At 36.3% G+C, this 10,000-nt stretch overlaps 1 protein-coding gene across 3 annotated transcripts in view; it reads left to right on the forward strand.

Moving 5' to 3' along the window:
• Nucleotides 1–10,000, forward strand: part of dok4 (docking protein 4) — a 41,530-nt gene that overhangs the window by 4,395 nt on the left and 27,135 nt on the right. The gene's annotated exons all lie outside the window — the stretch shown is intronic.

The raw sequence follows: 10,000 nt of genomic DNA on the forward strand, positions 1-10,000 counted from the left end.
ACACACACACCTACACACAGACAATATAAGATTACAGCTTCTTAGAGCACCATGTCAGCTGTGTGTGGAAGGTGTGCAATACTATATTGACTGATACCACAGTTTAAAAAAAATTGTGTGTGTGTGTGTGTGTGTGTGTGTGTGTGTGTGTGTGTGTGTGTGTGTTAGATTGCACAGGCTTTAACAGGCTTCATCCTCTCCTCCAGTGTGTCCTCAGCCATTGGCAGTAGTGACTCATCTCTAGAAGTTTCACATCTCCAGGGAAGTGTTTTAGAAACTCTATAGAGAAATACAATATATTACTTAGTATCAGGTATTATAATTGATTCAGACTGAATATTGGATTCTGATTGGCCAGAAAGGAGGGTGTAAGTTCAAAGCGTTGAACACACAGGTACAGTATATGGACAAAAACTTCTGGACACCTGACCCGTAAGATATATGTGCTTTTTGAACAGCCTGTTCCACATTTTGTCTGCATTTGCTGTTATAAATCCTCCACTCTCCTGGGAATATGTTCCACTAGATTTTGGAGTGTGTTTGTGGATATTTTCAATCATTGGGCCACAAGGGTGTTAGTAAAGTCAGACACATATATCCATAGTGTAATGGCTTAGGGGGCCTGGGGTGCAATCAGCATTTCATTCATCCCAGTGTTCCAGGTAATCCTAAAGGTGACCAATAGGTTTAAGGTCAGCGCTCTATAGTAGAACACTCAAGATCTTCCACTCTGTCATGGAGCTGGCTTTGTACACAGGGGCATTGTCATGCTGGAAAAGATTTGGGTCACCTAGTTCATGTGAATTCAAAATTGAATAGTACCACTTTCAAAGACGTCCTATACTATTGTGTGCCTCCTATTTTGTGGAAACAGATTGGGAAAAAAAACACATACAGTTAGAAAAGTCAGGTGTGCCAATACTTTTGTCTGTATAGTGCACTTGTGGTCTGCTTAATCAGCATTCTAAATGAATGCCCAGTCTTATAAACATTTGTAAGCATATTAAGGTATAGTTAAAGTTCCATTCAGAGTGAGACAGCTATTGTAAACATTTCTAATGACCTTACTGAGCTAAATGGAGGATTCTTGCATGTTGTTTTTCATATGGTGAATGTGTTGATTTTGATTAATGGGCCAATGCACAGGATAAATTTGACAGACTAATGAGAAATATAACAGAAAAATGAGTCAAGGAGTTAACTCCAACACTTTCATTAGTAGTAATAGCTGCAGTACAGACATGTAATTCATACTCACACGTTCCCTAAAACTCTCATTCTCTTTCTCTCTCTTTCTCTTTCTTGTGCTCTCTATTTCTTTTCCTACCAAAAATTACCCGTTATTTATATCCATTTATTTAAGGAACACCCAGACGTAATTGTTTTGAGGGCGCTGTGAGGCATCTAAGTTGATGTGTGGCATTATCCAGAAAACAAATAAATAAAAAACAGCAGCGGTGGTGGTGAACGAGGCACTGCGAGTGGCAGAGACTGATGGTGGCTGCAGTGCCGATTCATTTTGTGAAGGTAAAATGGATTAGGTCGTAGTACACCAGGGTATGATTGATATCTTTTCAAGCATGTTCATGCTGCTGCTTCCAGGACTCAGAAAAGAAATGGAACCCCAAATCAAACTGTGTGCTTGTGATATTTAGACCAGGCACAGAATCTGAAACTCCTCTCCTGGAGCATCATTTGTTTTTGATGTATTTGGAAAACTGGCTGTAATGAATCTTTTCAGCTAACGGCACCAATTTTTCCAGTGAATGTGATGTCTATTAGATTAAAATGTTTCTACAATCACTGTGGATTAAATCTCCCCACTTCCTGTCAGCAGAGAATGATTTTATAGCTGCTTTATTTCACACAAATGGGAAAAAAATGATAACATGTCCTAAATGTAGAGTACACTGCTTGGCACAGTTTTTTAAATACATCCTTAATGGGTTTGCAGAGTAAAGGCATAAAAGACATTTTGGAAAAGAAGCTTGTTTGGGTTTTGTGATAATACATTGAGGAATAAACACTGTGTTGTGCAACTTTTCTAACACAGTCAACAATAGCTGAGTTATTCGCATAACCCAAAGCTGATTATGCTCCTCCTAAATGTTTTATCCCTGTACAGTACATGTCCCTGTGCATTAACTGTTACTACAGAAAAGATAATTGCATTAAGCCTCCGGTTGTATTGTGGTAATGAATGCTTTTCTAAAAGTAATAACAAATTTTAACGATACGGAAGAAAAATTAATGCTATTTGTGTTATTAGTCTAATTTTCTCTTTTTTCCAAGTAGAATATGAACACTATTTCAGAAAAAATTTCATTTTTTTGTCTAGTATTTAGATTGGATATGCACCACTGCCGCTTTGTGTACCCAATAACATAATATTAAAAAACTCACTTCTCCGGAACCTATTATAAATTGTGTTCCGGTTTGAGAGGCTACTCTCCTGACATGCTCGTCGCACTGATCAGAAGTGGAAATGGTTTAAAGTTGTTTGTACAGTGTTGTGGTTTTGTACTCATGGCCCTCTTATTTTTAAAAGCTCTGAAATAAGAGGAGGTTGCTCTGTCATATAACTTTTATTTTCTCTCTGAGGGAATCTCCGGAGAGCCCACAGCAGTTAGCGGAGATCAGATATCATCCATAATTTATGCCGGAGATAGAAAGAGCCTTGCGGTTTGTTTGCGTCTCTAAGTTTCTCTCTATTACAAATGAACCCACTTACCGGCCGCATCGAGATGGAGCATCAAGCTCATCCCCTGGCACAGATATCTGTCTCTGTCTAATATGTGTGATAAATGATTTTTGTGATCTTGGGTCCAGATAGAAAAGCTTCAGTTCTTTAGTCCCTTAGTCCTTTACTGATGAACACTAAACTTTTACACTTTCTAGAACAGACAGAGTGTTTTAATGTGTATAAAACAATTATTCATATGCAATAGATTTTAAACATTCCATCAAAATTACATTTTAATCATATCTGATCACACATAATGATCTTTTTATACCTTCTACACTGACATGCTTCACCGTTAACAAGAGCAATTCCAAGCTTTTTACTCAGTTCTACATTGTAAACCGTATTACTCAGAAATGTACAGGAAATGTGTGGTTTTGTAATTGAGGAACCTACATCTGAGCATCTGTTGTGAATTGAAAACCAACTACAACAGAACGTTTGGGTGGGTTTTTCATGGAAGAGACTTTATTTGAGAGACATGATAGCAATGCTACCTAATAAGAAATAAGAATTAGCTGTTGAGTAACAGGAGCTGTTTTGTTTTACACAGTGTACTAGTTTAGTAGCAATTTATGTAATGTATGTCATTTAGATTTATCCCTGTGACTTGAATCTTTTGATTTTGGTGACCAAAAAAGATATGTTTAGTAACTCTTTCCATAAAAAATATCAGTGCAGGCTAAATTCAAGAGTTCTCACAAAAAAGAATGGGAATGCAATTTAATATGTGCATATGTATATATTATATGTATATAAAGCTGTTTCTATTGTGCAGTAAAAACCATTTTTTACACATTCATGTATATAAAGCTTTTCTGAAGTGTTACATTTTCAAATACAAAACACATTTCTCCTGTGGAATCATTAAGACTCACAACTGAACTGAATGAAAGACTTGCTTGATCCGTTTGTTTGCGACCAACATTTATTTAAATCCATTTCAGAGTTCTTACTTCAGTTCGACACAACACCAAGTCTTGTTAAGTAAGTAGCGTGTTCTTTCAACCAACCAATTTTCTCCAACTAATCACCATCAAACTCGGTGGGCATGTTCCTAATGTATTTTTCCTTATGACCTGCATAACATGCCCACTGAGTTTCGTTGTAATACACCTCTGGTAACGTTGTGTAACAGGAGCTCACAAGTATTGGGCAGATGGCTGCAATGTTTTTTGAGATACGCAAATATCCTCATGAAATCTTATTGCACATTGAACAGAGACACTGCATGCCAAGTATCAAGTTGATTGGATAGTTGATTGGTAGTTATAGCTTTTCTTTGTTAAGTGCCACCAAGTGGCAAAGCTATGCAAATGTTTTATTTGACCAAGGATTGAGCTCATAGACACGTCCACCAAGTTTGGTAAAGATATCTCATTCCGTTCATGAGTTATAGCCTTTTTTGTCAGAGTGACCCGCCTAGTTTGAACCTTTTGGTGACCCTTTGAACAGTAAGTAGAAAGTGCATGATTGTTAACACTGTGGAACATTTCTGAACTGCGTTGGTTCTGACCAGAACTTTGTAGATCAAATAACATTAATAGCCATTTTCCCAAGGATTCCGAGCATCTAAAAGTTTTGAGTCTACGATAAACCTTGTACAAGATATGGCCAAAAAGGTGTGAAATTAAGTTTTTTTTTGGACTGTAGCGTCCCTCTTGGGCCAACTGGGTTGATACTTTGTCAACCAATCCCCAAATTGGGCTGTACCATCTGGCCTTGTTTTAACTCTCTAGGCCTTACGGTTTAGTCTGCATAATCAGAGTTTTATATGGTATAATAATACCATATAAATAATAAATAAATAATAGGTATAATAATAATAATAATAATAATAATAATAATAATCTCTACAATAAGAATAGGGTTTCAGCATTTCAAGCTTGAACCCCTAAATATACATCCTTATGGCTGAACAATGCTTATTAGCAGAAAAGTCATGAAATTAGCTTAAAAAATCATGAACAGTATTGAAGCATCAATACTATTAAAAATGTACATGCCAGTTTTACAAGGTGGTTTATTTTTGTAATAATAATAATAATAATAATACAAGAATAATTCCAGTATTTACATATTTTTCTTAAAAGGGCGCTTTATTGATACAGAGGCGCTTAGGAGCGTTTACTGCTTCTGTTGTTGTCGTTGTTGTTTTCCTGAGATAAATATTTTTTTCTGGGCCATTTTTTATCACAGAGCTTTCATGTTCTTTCACTCCCATGTACCATCTCACATCATCACTTTAATTTTACTCTTGTGCTCGCAGGTGTGTTTGTGTGTGTGTGTGGTTGTGTGTGTGTGTGTGTGTGTGTGTGTGTGTGTGTGTGTGTGTGTGTGTGTGTGTGTGTGTGTGTGTGTGTGTGTGTGTGTGTGTTTGTATGTGTGTGTGTGTATATGTGTGTGTATGTGCATGTCTGCATTAGTCTTTTGCATCACTTTATTGCAAAGTTCCTCACAGCAATTTAAAGATGTGCTAGAATAAACCTGGAATTGTTACTGAGCATTCAAAAAGCACAAAACTACTCCTACAATTCCAAAAAGTTGGGAAAATGTAAAATGCTAATCAAATAAACCCAAATTTTATTCACAATACAACATAGATGTTTAAACTAAGAACATGTGTTTTTAATGAAATCTTCAATTGACTAAAAAAAGTGACTGAGAATGATTAAAGATTAAGTTGAATGTACAGCAAACTGTGTATATATGTGTGTGTGTGTGTGTGTGTGTGTGTGTGTGTGTGTGTGTGTGTGTGTGTGTGTGTGTGTGTGTGTGTGTGTGTGTGTGTGCGTGCATATCTCAACCCTCCCTCTATCTGTTGCAATCTGATGTAGCGAGACAAAGTGTCGCGTCTGGGTGTTGATGGCGGTTGTGGGTGTGCTTGTGTGGTGTGTGGCTGTGCGTGAGCATGTATGAGTTAGTGCATGCATGCGTTCTTACAACTGCTGCCTTATCTGTGTTAGATAAAAGTTTGTAGATGTGATGTCTGGGCTGAAACGTGTTCTACATTTTTGTAAAACATTTATGCTTGTTCCTTTTTTAAGTTCTATGTAGAACTGTACACCCTTTCAAAAGTCAAAGAACCCTTAATTAACCATTAGTTTCAAAGAGACATCTGACAGATGGGTTCCTTAAAGGTTCATTGGATAATAAAAGGTTTGTAGCCTCCAATAAAGGGTTCTGAGTAGAGAGAAGGATTGTAGAGTCTATAAGGGGATGTTTTCTATTCTGCTTTTTGATGTCAGAGATTTGTATCAAGAACATCATCATCAGTCTGGATGGAAAACCAGCATGAGGGCCTCAGGTGAAGGACAGGGTAGGACCTTGAGTGTGTACTTTCTGTCCTCAGACAACTTTGTGTACAATGTTTCTGCATTTTTGCCATGAGTTCTGGATATGGCAGGAAATGTGACTATAGTCAGAACAAAGACATCTTTAGACTGAGTCAGTTTTATTTAAGTTTTATAGGTTTGTTTGTGTGTGTGTCCTTATCCCGAGACATAAACAACATTCATAAACTAAACATAATCAGTATTTGTTTGTAAAAGCCTTGCTTTTTAAAAACGGCACAGAAGTCTCAGGTACACGTTGGAAATATTTGGTTGTTTTTTTGAGCATTTTCAAGAATATGTCACAGTTTTAACTGCAGACATTTGTCACACTCAAGTTTGTTTTTGTGGTAATCCCTGACACACACATAATATTCTTGTGTAATATGTTACTCTCTTTAATGATATAAGATCAGTTAGATAAGATAGAAAAAGATATGATACGATACGACACGACACGACACGACACGATACAATACGATACGATAAGATAAGATGTACTTTTATTTGTCCCACAGTAGGGAAATTTCTGTGTTACAGCAGCAAAGAAAAAGAAATGTGCAGAGAGTGTGCAAAAGAGACCACCATATATATATATATATATATATATATATATATATATATATATATATATATATATATATATATATATATATATATATATATATAAAGGACTATAAAGCGCGCCCATATATAAGCCGCACCCACTGAATTTGACAAATATTATTATATTTATTTTTAACATAAATAAGCCGCACCTGTGTATAAGCCGGTGTCTACACTGAAACTAATGAACTTTACACAGGCTTTAACGAAAGACAGTGTCTGTTACACGGGTGAAATATGTTGTGGCTCCTTTAAGAGCAGAGCGGCATTTTGGGAATAGCCTGCCGCCGCATTTTTCCGCTATTACTGCGTGTGTGCAAGACCAAGGAATATGTCCTTATTATTTTCTGATGCTTATTTCTAAGTTTTTTTTTGACTAACCTGTAACGCTGTTGCCAAGAAAAATAAAAAAGCATGAGTTTTGGAAATCTGTCTGTGCTTATATGATTTCTGTTGCAAATGGAGTTAGCGAGCTATCCCATGACCCAGACTCCACGCGTTACAACGGCTTGTATCTAAACAGTAGCCTACCAAGAAAGTCATTGTTTCCTGTCTTTCTCCTTCCTTTCACAACTATTTCTCTCGAGAGTTTATCTTTTGGCATCGCCGTGCGTTTAAAAAAAAAAAATTTTTTCTCCCGATGCCGTGCAGCTCAGAACACAAGTGAGGTGCGTTTTTTCGTTTCTGTTCGGAAATTTCATTGGTCTAATGTTATGGGGTTCAGTTTTTTGGCTTGAAGTTTGTGAAACCGGGAAAAACCCAGGAAAAATTCATAAATAAGCCGCTTCGTTGTTTATCCATCAATACTATACAAAAACACAATATAACAACACGTGGCATTACAGAGAGAGGGGCATTTCACATATGGAGGTGAATACCATTTTACTAAAGCAAGAAACCCAGTTAAGACTCCAAACCTCCACACTACAACTTCAACTGTGCACCTACATCATCTTAAGCAGTTCAGAACCAATATTTGTCTAATAACATGACAAAAATATAAAAATTTAAATGAAATACAACCTACTGTCAGAGAACCACCAGCCACGTCCCCCCTCTAGCGCTCAGCACTCCCACTCAGCCTCTCCCTCCTACAAATCACCTACACAGGTTTTCCCTTAATCGAGGACCCTTTAAAAGTTCCCTCTCCACTTCACACGCCGTCCGATCCACAGTATACATACCTCAGATCACTTGGACTTGCTACAGATCCCATGTTCCCCACTGTTGCTCATATTCCTTGCTACCCTTCTCAAAAACTTTACAGCTGAGAAAAGTCTAACTCAGATGTATTCATGTGTGCAGAGCGCTACACACGTTTTGCCAGTCGAACTTGTCTGTAACAGTTTGCCTCTGACCAACCAATCAGAAGACGGAAAAATGCTGACACTATTCTGGGGCAGCTAGCTAATTAGATTGACATGGCAGCACATAGAGGCCGGAAGCTGATTGGACAAAAAATCTAACATTTACATACACGTACTAGAATCAGTGCAGCAAAGAGAAATGCTACGAAATGAAGAGAATAAACTGTTGGGAATAAATTAATACAATTTAATGGAACAAATATTAGAATTTAGGTTGTAAATGTAGGTCAGTGCTTCTGATAGTGTTTAGGCCAACAGATAAGGCTGTATCTGACACACACACACACACACACACACACATACTGTATGTATATATATATATTTGAACACCCTGCTGTTCTCCTACTTAGAAATCATGGAGGGGTCTGAAATTGTCATCGTAGGTGCATGTCCACTGTGAGAGACATAATCTAAAAAGAAAAAATCCAGAAATCACAATATATGATTTTTAAACTATTTATTTGTATGATACAGCTGCAAATAAGTATTTGAACACCTGAGAAAGTCAATGTTAATATTTGGTTCAGTAGCCTTTGTTTGCAATTACAGACGTCAAATGTTTCCTGTAGTTTTTCACCAGGTTTGCACACACTGCAGGAGGGATGTTGGCCCATAGCCATACATATATATATATATATATATATATATATATATATATATATATATATATATATATATATATATATATATATATATATATATATATGTGTGTCAGATACCATCAGTAGAGGATTTCAATGAATGAAACGTTAAACCAAGCAAATAAGCAAGAATCATGAACATCGGAAAAGGAGTTCCCAAACATTTTAGTCAAACACCAACAGAAGGACATTATGAATACTTTAAATGATATACAATATACAATATACAATTTAAAAAAGCTATAGTCATATCTGAACTTCGATTTTTGAGTTGACCTGTATTTCATCCACAGTAAAGTTAAACACACTGATGAGCTCTGTGCCTGTATGAATTTCTGGTGTTGTGATTGTTGTCATGATCTATGTTTTAGATTCAAAACTAAATCTAGAAGATCCAGTAGACCGTTATGCCAAACTAGAGTAACCTGTAAGTGTAGACTATTTAATTCAATTCACTTCAATTCAAGTTTTTTTCTATGACAATTTTCACAATGGACATTGTTAAAAACAGCTTTACAGAATGTAGGAATTATAAAACAATAATGTAAATATAGGGGAATTATCTGTTTTATCCCTGATGAGCAAGCCTGGGTCGACTGTGGCCAGGAAAACCTCCCTTAGATGATATGAATAGGAAACCGTGAGAGGAACCAGACTCAAAAATTGAACCAATCCTCATTTGGGTGACAACGAAGAGTATGTCACGAGTATACAGTACATGAATAGCTATTAATTGAATGTCACATTGTCTGAATGTTATTTTTAGTAACATTTATTAGCTCTAAAATAGTCTATCTTGAAAAATTCGAACATTAATTTGTAAAATAAATGAATAAAAAAGAGTAGCTTCTTTACAGAGAGTTTCTTTAGCGACCCTCAAATTATAACTGTGTCTTATTTCAGGAAATAATTAATTAATTACTTTTTTCATTTTCTTTTTTTTTTTACGATATTACTTTCTCTCTCTTCCTCCCTCCTTTTTGCATCTACCTTAAAGAAACATCTGCATGTGTGTTTATTTCTAGCGTACTTGTCACAAGACTGAATTAGACACTCCTTTAAGTTTTTTCTCTTGTGTGGCGAATCGTTTATTGACGTGAAAGCCTCAAAGCTCAGATGCATACAAACACTCAATACTTTAATTGATGGATGATGGAACCAGTTCGAATGTGCAAAAATGAATGTGTTCTGGGTAACTGATCTTTCGATTCAGATGTCATATTGTTTCACCAAGCTTATATTAAACTTTTTTTCTTCTGCTAAAGGAGAGCAGTATAGAGGAAAAATAAAGAGATGATAAAACCCTCACCT

The sequence above is a fragment of the Silurus aristotelis genome, assembly GCF_946808225.1.
Source record: "Silurus aristotelis genome assembly, chromosome: 13".
Classification (NCBI taxonomy): domain Eukaryota; kingdom Metazoa; phylum Chordata; class Actinopteri; order Siluriformes; family Siluridae; genus Silurus; species Silurus aristotelis.